Genomic DNA, 16,617 nt, shown 5'->3' on the forward strand with positions numbered 1-16,617 from the left:
GAAGCTGTGGGATGTGAGGGCCGGAGTCGGGGAACATAGAAGGGGGAGAATCGAGGCTTGTCGGGTGTGGGGTGAGGATCAGAGGAAGGGGGAAGTGTCCCATATGGATCTCCTAAAGGAGGCAAACAGGCGGGGGAGGGGGAGGGGGCGGAGTCTGCGGAGAAAAGGGTAATCAGGTGGGCGCGTTCTGGGGGGTGAAGCGAGGCCTCGCGGGGCCCTCTGGGAGGGAGGCGAGCAACATGTGGGGCCGCGGAGGGAGGACGCTGGAATTCGGTAGAAGTGTTTTGAAAAGAAAGTTGAAAGCCTCTTTTTAACAACCCTCACCAAATTTTGTTTGGTCCTAGTCCCTCGGTCTCTGGAACGTTCTGTGGGCGGAAAGTAAGTTACTGTGAACGGAGGAGAAGCCAATAGGGTTTGGAAGCCTTGAAAGGCACCGCTTTGACCTTTTGTAAAAGTTACTCAAGCTGCGGCTGGGGGGGTGAGGAGTTGGTTTTATGAACCGACGAAAGCCCTTTACAAGGAAAATTCCAAGAATGAGAGAAACCTACTCTGCGGGAAGATTTTTTTTTTGTATTGTTGTTTAACAATAGAAATACTTTTATTACTTTAAGGAACTCTGTTGTTGGCCTATTTTGATTTTAAAAGTAGTGGATACCTGCCTTACACAAATACGAGGTTTAATTTCTCTTATTTCTGTCTTTCTCTTGTGTGCAGTGAGCATCAGCTGACTGCCTGGCTAATGCTTTGAGTATATTCCAGATCATATTGTTCTTGCATTGTGAAAACGTCAAACCAGCAAAGCTGCAACTTCGCAACTCGGCACTTGTTAACTATGCCCATAAAAAGAATCTTTTCAATGAGGGAAGGAATTTACAGGTTGCGTATAGTGGATCGGGGAGCTGGGGCCAGTCTATGGCGTTTTTTTGGAGGAAGGGAGGGATCTTATTCCGTAATATTACGGCGTAAAGTAAATACATACTCTCGCTTTAAAAATCGAATCAGTGTCACTGGTAAATGTGGGATCTTTAAATTGGGTTTTAAATTGACACAGCTACCTTAGAGTATGTCCAACATTGATAATAAACATTCATTGTAACATTCCAAGTAAGGCATAAAAAGATTTAAAATTACTGAGCCCTTCTATTTACCGATTGTATCCTCACTGTTGTTTTCCTTTAGGCAGAAATAAGAAATCAGATATGATTTTAAGCAGTGCCAGTTTGTGTTAGGAATGTTATGCCGTGCAAATGCCGCAGGTTTCAAGTGTGTATGTGTTTTGCAGGACAAAAGAAAGCCTGTGAAATTGTATTTATATCGACATGAATTCCAAAATAAACTTTTGAGTTCCAAATTGATTCCTTTGGCTTTGTTAAAATGTGAACTTTAATAGTAGCTTCATTTATTGAGTGTTTAAGATCTTTTCTTGTTTCTAAAACAACAATGCAATGTTTTACAGGTGAGAAAACTGAAGTGGAGAGGTTAAGTAACTTAGTAAAAGTAAAGTAGTGGAATTAAGATTTAGATACAGGTCATTCTATATGCCAAATCATGGCTCTCACTAAACTGTTACATAAAATCAATGTTTCCTTGAATCACTTTTTTTTGTGTGAATCAGTAAGTGGTTTAAAATTTTTCTTATAATGAGTTTTATAAAAAATTAACAATGTCACTAAATACTTGGGACTGAATATATGTTAAAATCAGTAAAAAAAAAAAATCCCACTGGTTATTGGCATTTTGTTAACTATCATTTGATCTTTATAACCTCATGGTATAGGAATTATTTTTAAACCAGTGAACCCAAGCTCAGAAGTTTGATGTCTAAGGTCATTCAGGTGTGAATAATGTGAAGACTAAAGTCTGAAGTCTAGCTTCTAGAACATAAGTCTCAGGTCCCAAAATTTATTTTTTGCACTTTTCCTCTAAATCAGGGGTTCTTACTCTGGGTCCCTAGATAGAATTGAGGAAGTCCATGAACTTGGTTGAGGAAAAAAAAGTTGCCTGTTTTTTTTCCCACTAGCATCTGATTGAAATCTAGAATTGAAAATTCTTGAAATTTCAGTGAATGCCACAAGATAAATATTTCTATATATAATACAGTTTTTGCAGATAATCTTGAAATATTGTTTACCCTCATTACTCTTAAAAATGTTACTTAATAGTAAAGCACATTTGTTACTAAATTTAAAAACATCTTGATGACTATAATATAATTGGTTTATTTTGTGATCCTGTGTATTTCATATATTTAAAAACATTCTGAGAAGAGATCCATAGGTTAATTGGACTATTAAATAGGTCCATAGTACAGAGAGGTTAAGAACCACTTTACTATAAACCAAGTTACTTTGGTAGGATCGCTCTAATCTGGGATCTGTGAGTCCTCTGCAGTTGTGTTCGGGATCTTTTACTTTGAGTACATTTTTAGGCAGAACCCAGCTTAACTAGGGATAGATAATAGCACTGATAACAGTAATGCTATAATAATAGTGGTATACGTATGTATTGCGCTTACTATGTATCAAGCCTGTTAAGTGTTTCTGCATGTATGCATGTAGTATACATCTACTCAAGCCTACTTAGGAGATTAAGTAGCATTATTTTAGAGATAAAGAGACTAAGGCACAGAGAATTTTAAAAACTTGCCCAAGATTAAAAGCTAGTGAATGTTTAAGCTGGAATTAGAACTCTATAAATTACTTAGCTATACTGCACTAGAAATCTGCAGGCAGACAAGGAATTCTATTTTAAGTAATACTTAGATGTCACTTTTTTTAACTTGGTCTTGCAGACATACGGCTATATTGACTTCATTAGTTTATTGTCTTTTTCTCACCTCTTCTGAAGGAGACACAATGTCTGGCTTTCTGGAAAGAGGTAAAAATGTTTGGATAATTCACAAAATTGCCAAACATGTCCCAACATAAATTTCATTAAAACGAATTCTGTACGTTTGAAACAGCTTTCTTCTTCTGGCTGCTAGTGAGTTATTTAAATCTTTGAGCACCAAGGAGACAGTTTGTAATTTTTTCATGTTTTTTATGGTTGCTGACATTTTATTCATTTTTCAGATCATTTTCTCCCCTCTAATATTTTCAGCCAGTTATATCTGCTCCAGTTGTTTGGCTCTGTGTGTGTGTGTGTGTATTTGTGTGTGTGTGTGTGTTTTAATTGTGTTTCTGTCTCTATTTTTTTCCCTGAAAATGAATACTTAACAACCACTTATTTAGGTAGCAATGACTTTTATGCATCTTAAGATGCTTTAATAACTCATTTACTAGAATTGTACACCTGAAATCTATGTAACTTTACTAACAGTTGTCACCCCAGTAAACTTGAATCAAAAAAAATGAAAGACTAAGGAAAAAAAACTCATACTTTTTAAAATTGTTTTTAATTATGGTAAAATACTCATAACAGAATTTATCATCTTAAGTATACAGTTCAGTGGTAATAAGTACATTTACATAGTTGTGCAGCCATCCCCACCATCCATCTTCAGAACTCTTCATCTTGCAAAACTGAAACTGTACACATTAAATAACTCCCCATTGCCCCCTCCCAGATCTTACATAATTTTTAAAAATAAGTTATCTGACTTCCTAAGTATTTTGCTTTTTTTAGGTGATAACATGTTACATTTTAGGTTAGCCTTAGTCTGAAAATTGTAGGATATTTGCCTAGATAATTTTTCATTAATTTTATATTACAGTAATCATAGATAGTGTGCCTTTCACTTCAAGCACAGAACTCAGTTTTTAATCCCATTAACTTAAATAATCACTTATAAAAAGTTATTGGATATTACTGATTGGAAATTATTTTTTTTTAATTAAACAATTGTTAGTAAAGTTACATAGATTTCAGGTGTACAATTCTGTAATACATTATCTATATCTCACATTATGTGTTCACCACCCAAAGTCAGTTCTCTTTCTGTCACCATATATTAGAGGAAATGATTTTTTTTAAGTGACTTAGAAAAGAAGAAAGTGTCTAAACAAATTGTGAAATGATTGCCAAGAATTATAAATGAGTATAGCTGAGTGGTTTTTAAGCAATTTGATTTTGGAATATTTATTAGAACTTGATGCAGAATTTAAAAATGAATAAAAACATTTTCAAATAAAATATTTTTAGATATAATGGACTGAAAGTGAAGTAGAAGTTATTTTTGAAGTGTGAAAAGTGGAATAAAATGCTCAGAAGTGAACATAAAGATATAAAAGTATTCTATTGCTGCTTTAAAGTACACTATGTGAAAAACCAGTAACTGGAAATATGGGTACTCAACTACTTTGTATCAATTTGGGTTTGTTCAGGGGGAAGTGAACCTTAACACTAGACATGAATGTTTCAAATCATAATTTCTTTTGACAGAGTTGGGTTGTGTTTGTGGTGTTTATGTAGTAAGCCTTGTAACAGTGTAGGTGGGCAAGGGTTTGACAGACACTATCACGGGATCGTCACAATAACTATTGTGATGTAATTTGTCCATTATGTAAGTAGTTGCCTTCAAAAATGACTGAAATTTATGCTTTATATATTAAATATTTTTGGAAATTATCAAAACTACATGATAGTAGCACTGGTGATTGCTATAACAATTGAGATAACACTGATTTAAGAGATGTGTGACTTTTTGAGTTCTAATTCCAGCCTTGTTACTAATTTGCTCTGATTCTAGGTAAGCCAAACGGTAATTACCTTATTAAAATTTTTTTTTTGAAGTTTAAGAGTATAGTTTCAATTAGACAAATAAAACTTTTAAAATAAGGAAAAAGATTGCAGTAATGTTATAATACAGACTCATTTACATGCAAAAATTAAAGGAATATAAATTATAAAATGTAAATAGGACCTTTATATTTGCTCTTTTGGGGGGGAAACATTTTTTCCTAATGTATAAACATAAGTAGATGTAAGAAAAAGGAACTTTTGAATATCACTTACTCATATTTCCTCCCTTGTCTGTTACCTTGTCAGACTGTTTGAACCGATCTTTGGTTCAGGAAATACTTCAGTATTTATAAATGACGGGCTCTAAACCAAAGACAGAGGAATACTTTCCATAAATATGACTAGGGGTAGGGTATGAGCTGTTGGCAAAAAGCCAGACTCCAAGGATGAGGAGTTAAGTGTTGTTTGGTTTCTAGATTATTGAGGGAAGAGAAAAGCATTTTCTGTGTCAGGGCAGAAACATCGGGAATAATCAGTGTTTTTGTAGCACATAATTGGCCAGTATTTTATATCACTAGACACCACAAACTACACAACAGGTGTAGTTTGGTCCTAGACAGTCACAGTGCATACCTGTTTTCTGGAACAGATGTCTCTCATCCTGTTTCATCTTAAAAATGTCCTAGTTTGTATGATAATTTTTAATTTTTCAGAAGAGACCAGAGATTCACTGTGTATTTATTGGCAGTTTTTTTCCGTATCGTTAACAAAGCAACACAGTGTACGTAAGTTGGTACTAAAATATTTGTTGCTGAATTGGCTATGGGAAATGCAAATTTATAGGATTTACAAAAATTTGTAGTTGAGCAAAGTAAGAAAAATAGGATTATCCTAGCCTTTTGAGTTGGGGGAAGGAAAAAAAAATAAGAAAGCAGTGGTTGAGTAATAATGATAAGACATTTATACACAAGGTTGTATAAAAGCGTGGTTAAGAACGTGGACTCTGGGGCCAGGCTCCCTGCTCAGGCTGGGCCACTTTCTAATTATATATGACCTTGGGCAAGTTGTTTAACCTGTTTCTCAGTTTCCTTATTTGTAAATTGAGGATAATACTGATATATGGGGATATTATTACTATCTACCTCATATGGTTGCTAAGAGAATTTACAGTTAATGTAAAGCACTTAGAATAGTATCTGATACATAAACACTGTATATGAACTGCTGCTTTCATATATACTTATGAAAGATAACTCTCATCTCAGTTTTGTCATTTTCATTTGAAAGTAACATAGTTGGCTGATTTGACTATACACACCTAGGAATTAAAAGGTGCCCTTTTCTGGAAAGGACTATTTTGTTTTATAATGTTGATATTAGTGGCGTTTTTTTAGTTCATTTGTATAGTTAGCCATTTGCTTTATCAGATAACCATTTTGAAGTAAAATGGCTCAGTATTTTGAGGACTAATTAAATTATTTAAATGGTAAATATCTACTAATAGGGTTCTCAATCTTTAATAAGGGGGCTCTTGAATCTCATGTAGAACTTCCTAGGGAGAAGTCTTGAGTTTTGATATTTTCATTGCAATCCATGACCCCCTAAGTTAAGCCACTAATCAAGAAAGGTCTCAGTTTTGTTTTATTTTTTTAAGCAATTGTCAGATGCCATCTACTTGTAGTAATGGGAATTTGGGAATATAAGTAATGGATGTATGTCTTGTCTTTGCCTCTGAAACTAGAGGACCAGCAGTAATATCTTTTTTGATGAATAAACTTCAGATTTTCTTCCACAGTGGAGAGTAAGTGAATTCTGATTCTTGACAACTTGGAGAGCTTGGGGGAAATGACCTAGGAGAGTAAGTGAATTCTGATTCTTGACAACTTGGAGAGCTTGGGGGAAATGACCTAGGGTGGTCCAGTTACCTTGCTAGGTATTCAAAGTGGGAGCCCCAGATCAGCAGCAAACTTTCTTCCCCGTCCTCTTCCTCTCCCAACCTCCAGTTCAAACGATTGTTTCTCAGTCTAGTTGTGTAGGACACAGCTCCCTGGCCCATGCTGGTGTTAAGAGCTTTGTGCTGCCCACGGCTGAGGCAGCTGGTCACCACCAGTCGGTTGGCCACTCACAGTAACTCGCTGGTTGCCAGCTGTTCACGATGGCTGCCCGCCACTCACACCGGCCACTCGTGGCAGCGCACGGTAGCCCACTGCAGCACACAGCAACTCACTACTGGCCACTCACGCTGACTGCCAGCCACTCACGGCAACACACGGTAGCCCATGGCAGCACACGCCAACCTCCGGCGGCAGCACACGCCAACCTCCGGCTGCTCACGGCAGCCCAGCTCCAGGGAGAGCTGTTGTTCACAATCTTAGCTGTAAAGGGTGCAGCTCACTGGCCCATGTGGGAATTGAACCGGGGCCTTCAGCGTTAGGAGCATGGCGCTCCACCCACCTGTGCCACCGGGCAGGCCCAGCAAACTTTCTTTATCCAGGGGTTTGTTAGAATACAAACCCTCTGGCCCTGTATCTGGATGCTGAATTGGAATCTGCATTTTACCAAGATCCCTAGATGATTCTTATGCACAGTAAAGTTTGAGAAATGCTCATATAGCGTATGTTAATATGTTAATTCATTCTACAGATTTTATTGTTGGCCTCCTGTATGCTAGTCATTGTTTAAGGACTAAAGAGCAGTGACCATGAACAAGGTCACTGCCATTGGGTAGCTTGCAGATGAAACAATTCAGGTTAGGATAAATGCTTTGTGCTAGAGGGTACATTTTTATTTTTTACACAAACTACCATGAATATTATCTTTTTTTATTTTTTAGTTTTAAACTGAAAATTAACTGTACTTTGGCCCTGCAGACCTGAATTGACTTCTGCCCGGGGGACCCTACATAGTTCTTATCTGGTGGCTGTTTTCTGTATCCATTTCTTCTGGATTATTAGCCACTCTAGGCGGAGGTGGGACCAGGGACCATTTGGCTTGGTGAGGAGATTTATAATACTCCTTAAATGTATGTAACTAGTTGTTTTAAAACTTTTCTCTAAAGCAACTGTGATATAGTGGCTAAGAGCCACTGTAGCATGTTATTTATTCTCCAGACTGCCAAAGCTCAAATCCTGGCTCTGTCTTACTGGCCAGATGACCTTCAGGCAAAGTAACTTTTTCCTTACCTGCCAAATGTGGATGATAATGGTATTTAACTGAAGTTGTTATGGAGATGAAATAAGTGTTTCCTAAATGTTTGTTATTATCCTCTGTCAGAATGGGTGAAAATTTATTTCCCAGTTTAATTTTCATTTTTACTTTCCATAAAATACTCCTAAGCATCTTTTGTTAGGACCCTGAAGTTTTATACTGGATAAAATGACAGGTGTTTGTTTTGTGTCTGTCTGTTTGTTTTTTTTTAAGTGCTTGTAATTTAGTGGTCCTCTCAATATTGGAGATTTCAAAATTAAACTTGGATGATTGATCTGCCATGAAGCAAATAAGTTCAATCAATTTATACACTTTGTTTCTGTTTTACAGCATTTTTAGGGTTAAGTAGCATGAGATTTCTGTTTTTGATAGTAAATAGGTAAATAAAACAAATACGGTTATGTATATGATCAAAGAAATGGCTAACCACATTTATAGTGATTTTCCCCTAAGTCTTGGTTCTGACAATTTGAAGGTTTTTTTTGAGAGTGTCTAAGTGTTTGCATACTATGTGTGTGTTGGCAGGTAGTTTCAGTAATCACTTGGGCAGTTTTCATTCTTTAATAGATATTTTCTGTAGCTTCAAGGGCTTCTAGTTCTGTGGAAGAGATAAAGATTTTCATGGAGTTCTTTATTAAACTTTAGACAAAAGATGAGTCAAACGTGGTTATCTAGAGTTTAAATGAAAAAATAAGCCTCTGTTCTAATTAAATTGACAGATTTATTAGTGTCATTTTAAAGACTACTTGTTACAGAAAAACGCATCAACTTTTTTTTGATGGACATTTTTAGTTTTCAGTTTTTCTTTATGTTGAGTAATTTTATAAAGGACACTCTTGTGTATAAAGCCCTTAGGCTAAAATTCACTGTAGTGGGTCAGAGTGAACATTTTTTAAGTTTTTCAAGTCAGTATTGACAAATTGCTTTCCAAAAGTGTTAATGACAGTTTGTACTGCTGCCCAATTTACTGTATCTCTTTCAGCAACAGACATTCTCATTTATGAAAATTCACTATGTAGATTAAAGTGAAATTATTTTGTGATTCTTCAATGACTAGTGTAATTGGACATTTTTCCATGTTTATTAGCTTTTGGGTACTTTTTGCTGTGAATTCTTTTTGCTTGTTTGTGCTTTTCTTATCAGCTGGTAGCTTCTATAAGCTTTCTTCTTTGAAGACAATAGTGTTTTATGTCACTTGCCAAGAGTGATTTTACCAGTTGATATGTCTTTTATTTGGATCTTAAATGTTTCATGATATATTTTCTGATTGTAGTAATAGATGTTAATTGTAGAAAAATACAGAAGAGCACAAAAATGAAAATAAAAATGCTGCTGCCCAGAAGTAATCGGTGATAACACTGATTTTTAGTTTCTCCAGTCTTTTCTGTGTTTGTGCATTGTTTCACAAAATTAAATCATTTTTGTAATAGGATAGGAATTTGTTTTATTTCCCCCCCAAGTTTCTGTGAACATTTCCATGTCTGCTATAATATTTAAAAACTTTATTTTGAAACAATTATAGATTCTCAAGAAGTTGGCCCCCAAAATATACAGGGTGGTCCTATGTACTTTTTACCCCTGGAAACCTTGCGTAACTGTCGTATGATGTAAATACCAGCAAATTGATATTGGTACAGTCCACAGAACTTACTCAGATTTCACCAGTTTTATATACAGTCTAGTTTTAAGGATATTCTGTAAATGGCTGGACTACAGTTAGTGAACAAATCCTCTGCAGTTGGGGTCTTAGACCATTTGGGGCTGCTCTAACAGTATCACATTCTGGGTAGCTTATAAACCTTAGAAATTGATTTCTGGGAAGTCCAGGATCATGGTGCCAGCAGATTTGGTGTTTGGTGAGGATTTTTGGTTCATAGCTGGTACCTTTTCTCTCTTCTCACATGGTGAAAGGCGCTAGGGAGCTCTAGGGTCTCTCAGAAGGGCAGTAGTGCAATCCGATTTGTGAGTGCTCCACTCCCATACCTTAAGCACCTCCCAGTGGGCATTAGAATTTCAACACGAATTTGGGGGGTCTGCAAACATTCACATTCTAACAGTTGGATGTTTCTAATTTTCCACTATTATAAAATTAGTGTCGTGAACATTCTTATACTTACATATCTTAGTGTATCATTTGAGCAGATTTTCTGACAAGTAGAATTTCTAGACCAAAATATGTATATTTTTAAGGCTTTTGGTAAAAATTGCCAACTCTTAGAAAAGTTATGTGAATTACAGTGGTGAACTGATTGTTTCTTTTTACAGTTGTGAAAATGGCTTTAAGTAGTTCAATAGGTAAAAATGATACTTTGTAATTAGCTATTCTCGCTTGTCCTTTGTACTTTTCCCCTGCTTGGCAAATAGCTTAGTAATTTGTAGTTCTGTTGTTAATAAGTTGGTCTTGGAACCTGCCAGACCTTTTCTGCCTTTGCATACCTATATATTTATCTGTATGGTGATTTTATGTGTTTGTTAACATAAATGATAAAACAAAGTACTTAACTATTTTGCAACTTGATTTTTTTTCTTTTCACTGAGCAACATGCATTGAAACACTTCATATGAGTGTATATTGGCTTTTACTCTTAACTAGGTTAGTGAAAATATGCCCGGGGCGCTGCTTGTCTATATGCCATAGACCACACACTTTGATTATTGGCGCTACTAGCAAGGGACACATCATATTTATGGATAGTACGCTGCTAAAAATCATCTAGTTAATTATTTTGTTGATTATTAAGTGCTTAATGGAATAATACATCCCATCAGTAAAAGGTAACTTTTTTATCATAATCCCCCAATATTTGGGTATTTATTTATAAATTAAGTATATATGGCATAATATATTTTGTATGTTCAATATTAGCCTTAATCTCTTTTAGTGAATATTTGTCATATTTGGGGCCTCCCAATTTAGGAGTAGATTTCTATATTTGCAGAAGTGCCATATTATCAGCCAGGGCTGCCTAGCGTACATACTAATCAAAACTCAAATTCCCAGATTGTCGTGTACTATCTAGGTAGATGAAACATGTTACCTCAGAGCCACTAGTCACGCACCCACAGCTGTCTTCTGTTTGAAAATTCACAATGGAAGGAAATGAGGGTTCTAGACAAGACTTAATTTTGCAGGCAGGAGTGGCAGTAGAGGTGGTCAGTTTGCTGTGGAGTTACTCGTTGCAAGGTTCTCTAATGGAGAAGTGGCTTTGGTACTGGCAATGGTAAAGGTTGTAATAGAATTGAATTTTGGCAGTTAGTGCTTGGTGGTGCCAGGGATAGTGATCTCCTCATCAAGCCATTTCTGCAACATTATTTTGGGTGATGTTATCTTTGCATCTGTTCTTTTTTCTCCCCCAGCACTTCTAGTGACAGTGACACTATCCTTTAATAAATTACCTTTCTCTTTAATTTAGCCAGAGTGGATTCTGAATACTGACTGATAAAAATCCTTGATAAGATCCTTTTGATACAGTACACATTGTTCACATGTCTGCATAGTGAAAATATAAACATGACTTGCTTTCTAAAATTGCTCTGCAGAGATTTTAAAATAGAACCTGGTACCTGTCTTGGCAGGGCTACCTGGTGATATTATAAGAAAAGTAGTTGGTTTCTTCTCTGAGCTAAGTATGATATGAGGTAATTGTGAATTAACATCTATAAGCTAAGATTTTGATGTGATTGTTCAAATGATGCTACTTCAGAGGTACTTCTGATCCCCTGCAAAGTTTGGCATTTTATTATTGGCTTTGATGTTATTGTAAAAATTTTTAGCAGCTCTGAAACCAAAAGCCAAGAAGCACTGTGACATAAGACTTCCATTTTAAACTCAGATCACATTAAAAAAAGGAAATGTGTGTCAAGTTTGATGGTTTGGCATGCTAGAAAGGTAATTACAGTTGCTAAACAGTAATTCACTTTTTTTGCGCATATGCCTATACTGTTTTATTCAAATAGACAGTTGGAGATCTACCCTTGCCTGGTTTAATAACTGAAATAGAAGAGGAAGACCTAAAGTCTGCCTTCCTTGAGCCTACTGCCTACCGTGTTTCCCTGAAAATAAGACCTGGCCGGACAATCAGCTCTAATGCGTCTTTTGGAGCAAAATTTAGAAGTCTTCTTATATTAATTTTTGCTCCAAAAGACGCATTAGAGCTGATTTTCTGGCCAGGTCTTATTTTCAGGGAAACACGGTAGTTGTAAAGAACACGTATTTAAATGAACTATTACAGAAACCAAATGGAGGTTCTATACAAATAGCAAGAGGGAAGGAGGAAGTAGTGGCCCAAACAAATGAAGCTAGGTGCACAAGGTGTGTTGAAACTATAAGGAGTTTTGGTAGAGTAGGCATTATGTTTTTCAAAATGGGAAAACTGGGGCCAATAATTCCATAATTCCTGGGTGGCAAAATAAAGTTATATTTTTTCCTGTCATACCATAGTTGCTTCTCAATTGTTGGAATTATACTTCAATTTAGCTTTATTAAGACAATATTAGTACTTCTTTTTTTAGATATATTATGAATTAGATATCTTGAAAACTTGTTAGGCACGGCCAGAGGAATGAATCGCGGGAGACCAAAATTGGTCTACTAGAATTTATTTGGCGTGTTTGAGTGGTGGGAGGTCAGGCTAGAAAAACCTTAACCTCCCTGAGCAAAAAGGGGTATGGAGTTTTATAGAAGGGGGTGAACGAGGCTGTTCCCCCTTCAATGCTTCAGGGGGTTTTCATTGACAGAGGGTGTCAGGGCATGACCAAGCCCTCCAGCTCCACGCCTTGGCCCCAGGTCGCCCCTCTGGACAGCCCAGGCTGCTCACAGGCCCCTAGCAGATAAAACAAGACAGGATCAAGACAAGATGGCTTTTAAGATAAGGTTTCTGCTCCTGGCCTAAATATGGCTTAACAAAAACAAAATATTTGTTAAAATATTTTCAAAACATTTTTTTAAAGGAGAGCCTTAAGATGGTAAGGAAGCAAATGAAATCTTCAAACCAAAAACATCAAAATACTGATCCAGAGAGATAAGCAGGCGATAATCCCAAGGGCTCCCCTTACCCATCTGTTGATCCTTAATGGTGCAGAGCTTTGGTTTTAATGAACAATGCTTAGACACAGAACACAAGGTAAACTTGGTGGGGGGGGGAGGGGAAACCTTTCCCAGAGAAAAGGAAACTTGTCACTTTTAGCCTTGGCTCTGGGATGATGGAGAGAGGTCTTCCCTAATAAGCCACAAATCCTTTGTTGCCAAAGTAGGGCAAAATTCACACTACCTGTTGTTCCCCAAAAAACGCATCTTGAAAATTTAAAGTGATACCAGATTGGTAGTCTTCCTACTACGCAGTCATCTACCATAAGGAAAACAGATCCTCTTGTGAAGAGCACAGTTTAAACGTAATGTTTAAAATGCCCACAAATGAAGTTCCAAGGAAAATGGGCTTACACTGTAAAATCATAAAGCATGTAGATAATCGTGAGCATGGTTTAGCAGAAACAACCAATCAAAACCCTCAAAGATTGCAGATAATTGGAATTATCAAATGTAGACTATAAGAATGCTTAATATGCTTAAAGGACGGACGATACTGAAAGGATGATTAAGAAACAAAACATTGAGTAGATTTGAGAAAAGAACCAAGAGGAACTTTAGAAAACCAAATATATAAAAAAGAGAACTTAGAAACTTACTGGACAAGTTGAACACATCTTAGAAACAGCTGAAGAGAAAATTGATGAACTGAAGGAAACATCTTAAGAAATTGCTCAGAATGTAATTTCTTAGAAAGGCAAAGAGATTGAAAATGGGGAAGAGATTGATACAAAAAGATGTGGAACATGGGATCGAGAAGGTATAAAATATTTTATTGGGGTTCCAGAAGGAAGTAATAGAGAAGTTGATGGAAGGCAGTGTTTGAAGGGATAATGGCTGAGAATATTACAGAATTGATGAAAAATGCATCAGATAAGAGTTCGGTGAATCCCAAGTAGGATAAATTAAAAAGAATTTCACACTTAGACTTATGATTATAAAACTGCAAAACACCATTGGCAGAGATTAAGCAACTAGAGATAAAAGAGAGATTAGGAATGACAGCTAGACTGATTTCTGCAAACCAGAGGGCAGTGCGGATATCTGTTAATGGGCTGAGGGAATCTGTGCCTAGTAAGAATTCTGTATACAGCAATGGTAGAGGGTGAAAATAAAGGTATTTTCAGATAAATCACAATTTGAGAGTTTACTTAAAAAAAAATTGATCAGTGATGTTTCGGGGGAAGAAGGAAAATGATTCCAGAAGAAAGGTCTGAAATGCAAGAAAGAATGATGATCATAGGAAATAGTCAGCATTTATGTAAATTTAAATAAATAGTGACTGGTATAAAACTAAAATAATAGTATACATACTCAGAGGCACAAAAGGCACAACATATTTGATTTTAATATAGTAAACTGTCACATTTATGCTGTGATTTGAAAAATTCTTAATAGATGTAATATGTTTTTTCAAGTTTCATATTTTTTTTAATTGGGGAAGGGGAACAGGATTTTATTTGGGAACAGTGTGCACTTCCAGGACTTTTTACCAAGTCAAGGTGTTGTCCTTTCAATCATAGTTGTGGAGGGCACAGCTCAGCTCCAGGTCCAGTTGCCGTTGCTAGTTGCAGGGGGCACAGCCCACCATCCCTTGTGGGAGTCGAACTGGCAACCTTGTGGTTGAGAGCCCACTGGCCCACGTGGGAATCGAACCGACAGCCTTTGGAGTTAGGAGCACGGAGCTCCGACCGCCTGAGCTACTGGGCTGGCCAAGTTTCATATTTTTATGACTAAAACTTGCAGCAGTATTTTAATAGAATGCTTTATTAATGACAAGCTTTACAAGGGAGAGAAGTCTCTGATCTGGTTATTGTAGCAGATCATGTTGTTCTCTTCTAGCTCATATTCCCATGTTTATGTACTTTTTGTAGTTGTAATAATTTATGAGTTGTGATCATTGTATGGTTAATACTGACTTCATATTTAAACTCTGCGTGTCTTTAGTTGGTTATATTATTTCTCATAGGATAACCTGTAAAAGGGAGATACTAGTACATACGGTTTTTTTTTTTTTTAAGTAGATGAGAAATGTAAAGCATTCAGCACAGTGCTTAGCCCAGAGAATTGCTTAACACATTAACTTTTGTTATGGTGGTTATGGGTTTTTTTTCACTACATTGTGTGAAAGCATTTTCCATTTTGATGTGTTTCATATTTTCTTAACCCTAAGATGCACATTCTAACTTCTAAAAATTGGGATACATCTTAAAATATTTGGTGTGTCATAGTTTAATAAATGATTTTTTTCCCCCGACATGTTAGTACCCGTTTAGATTTTATGAAATGCGGTAATGTGCCTTTATAATTTTTCATGGCTGTGTAGTACTTTACCAGTAGTGAGTGTCATAATTCCCTTTGACCTCATCTGACTTTGGGTTAATTCCATTTCTTGGCTCTTAAACATTGTTAATATGTGGGAATGAGTTGTACTATTTTATACAATCTCCAGTAAAGAATGAGTTTGCAAATTTTATGCCAATGTAGGAATTATTTTTAAGTGCTTTGCTAATTCGATAAATGCAAAATGGTATTTTATTTTCATATTTGTGTACATATGTATGTATTTTTCCTAGAATTTTATTTTACTAGGCTTATTTTTAGTTTTTTGTTGCAGTTTTATATTCTCTAGTCACCCACCTATCTTTTGTGATTTGCGTCTGTTTCTTCAAAGCTAATTTTCTGTGACATAATGTTTTACTTTTAACTTCACCTTGCAGTTATTTTGATAGAATGCAGTAGTGTTTGTGTAGTGAGGCAGCCGAATTACCTTCTATTCAAAACTAACATGCTTTGTAAAAATATATACAGGGTATTTATACTGAGTGTTAATTGCCTTTCAAGTATTAATACAGTTTAGTTCTTAAAATAAGGAATTCTTACCTCAGTTTACAGCTGAGGTACAGCCGTAACTCAGACGACACTCAGATGAGTTAAGAAATTTTCTCATTGTCATACAATTGTTAATGTTAGAGCTGGGTTTTGAATTCAAGTGGGATTCTAGAGCCTCAACCATTATATGTCTAGGTAATAATTATTAACTACCTTGAAATAATTCCTATTTTGCTTTACTAAAGCCACATACTACTATGAAAAACAATTCTATATGTTAGGGGTATTTCTAGTAGTTATATGGTTCCGTCTCTGTATCTTTTTCATACATAGATTTTATTCGTTTAATGAGTTTTTTACTTTTTCATTGTATTTATCAAGATTCAGAAGTTTGATTTTTTTTTTGAGAGTTGTAGTCTTTATTATTTGCCCTTTTCTTGGGTAGGAAAAAAACTGGTATTCTCAGAATTAAAGGAAAGGGAGAGAGAGAGTAAGTAGGTACATAGATTTTCTTCTATTAAAATGCTTAATGTCAAATTAAATGCTGTTTACATGGCAGAAGGCTAGGCTATCACAATGTCTTCAGGGTTTTTTTTGGCTATCAGTCAGAAATTAAGCTGTACCTAACTTCCCAAATCACATGTAATCGCCTCACTTCTAAAGGCAAAGTGGGGGGAGGGTATGCTGTGGTGAAGGCAGAAAGGGGGTGTATTGTCTGTAGAGCATTTAACAGCAATAAATTGACTAAAAGGCTATAGTTGTTATTATCCTGTATCTGCCAGTTCTAAACAGTGTCAGCGATAAAATACTGC

The 16,617-nt window shown here is 36.0% G+C and overlaps 1 protein-coding gene across 3 annotated transcripts in view; it reads left to right on the forward strand.

Moving 5' to 3' along the window:
* LARP4 (La ribonucleoprotein 4) overlaps positions 1–16,617 on the forward strand; it is a 61,523-nt gene that overhangs the window by 392 nt on the left and 44,514 nt on the right. The window contains exon 1 of one of the 3 annotated variants that reach the window (XM_033116723.1): positions 239–378. The exons of the other annotated variants lie outside the window; for them this stretch is intronic. The gene's annotated coding sequence lies outside the window, so the exon portion shown is untranslated. Of the gene's footprint in view, positions 1–238; positions 379–16,617 lie in introns of those variants that run through there. 3 annotated transcript variants of the gene reach the window in all.

The sequence above is a fragment of the Rhinolophus ferrumequinum genome, chromosome 10 (genome assembly GCF_004115265.2).
Source record: "Rhinolophus ferrumequinum isolate MPI-CBG mRhiFer1 chromosome 10, mRhiFer1_v1.p, whole genome shotgun sequence".
NCBI lineage: Eukaryota > Metazoa > Chordata > Mammalia > Chiroptera > Rhinolophidae > Rhinolophus > Rhinolophus ferrumequinum.